This window comes from Cydia pomonella, chromosome 6, assembly GCF_033807575.1.
Source record: "Cydia pomonella isolate Wapato2018A chromosome 6, ilCydPomo1, whole genome shotgun sequence".
Classification (NCBI taxonomy): domain Eukaryota; kingdom Metazoa; phylum Arthropoda; class Insecta; order Lepidoptera; family Tortricidae; genus Cydia; species Cydia pomonella.
The window spans coordinates 22,051,689-22,052,536 of NC_084708.1; the positions used below are offsets into that span (position 1 = coordinate 22,051,689).

An 848-nucleotide genomic window follows, 5' to 3' on the forward strand; every position below is an offset into this window, starting at 1 on the left:
AGGCACGACATTAGGGGGAGGAAACTAGAGCGTTCGGGCTTTCTCCACACTTCAACCACAGATAAGATAATTACATGAATTTTGATAGCCCTAAATAGCCGAAAGGGATAGTTCCATAGTTTAGAAAGGGACAACATAATTCGGCCCTGAATCGCTGTCAAACTTCGGCTTTGTAGGAAGTTTCTTTTCTGTACTATTATTTATTCTGTGACGACATCGGGACTGACTTCGGGTCCGATATCCGGAAATGTGGATGTAATTGGCCCCTATGTCAAAATGGTTACGACTTGATTTGAAGTTCATCTTGTCAACAGTCGAGTTTGGACGTTTGCACATAGTTTACACACATCTTGCTCTCCTTGCCTTTAAGCGAAATGTCTACTTAAACGCGTTAACATAAATGTCAGCTTGTTTCTACTCTGTGGTAAATAGCGTACCCAATGTTGCCAGGCATACGATAATTATTGTATTCATACGATAATTTGGGGTCCGATACGATGTACGTTCCAGAGAGAATTATTGTACATACGCAAAAGTACGATAATTTTAGCCATTTGATGACGACACCTAAAAAGTACAGTATTTGAAGCAAAATATGACACTTTCCCACAAGAATAGGCTAAAATTAACACCTTTTGGGTGATCGGCTCCTTGGTCAAAAATGTCGAAATTTCCAGTAAACCGTTTGGATCTATCTCAAAAATACACCAATATAAAACTGATTGATGCGCAATTTAGTTAAAAATTGTGCTTTTTTTTGATTATATATTCGAAATTTAAGCTTATTTTGCAAGAAAATTTTGGGGTACTGCCTTCTGCCTGCCTTGATAAGGGTTCGATAATTTTAT

General features: G+C 38.0%; 1 long non-coding RNA gene across 1 annotated transcript in view; it reads right to left on the minus strand.

Moving 5' to 3' along the window:
- LOC133519314 (uncharacterized) overlaps positions 1 to 848 on the minus strand; it is a 277,736-nt gene that overhangs the window by 251,579 nt on the left and 25,309 nt on the right. The window lies entirely within an intron of this gene.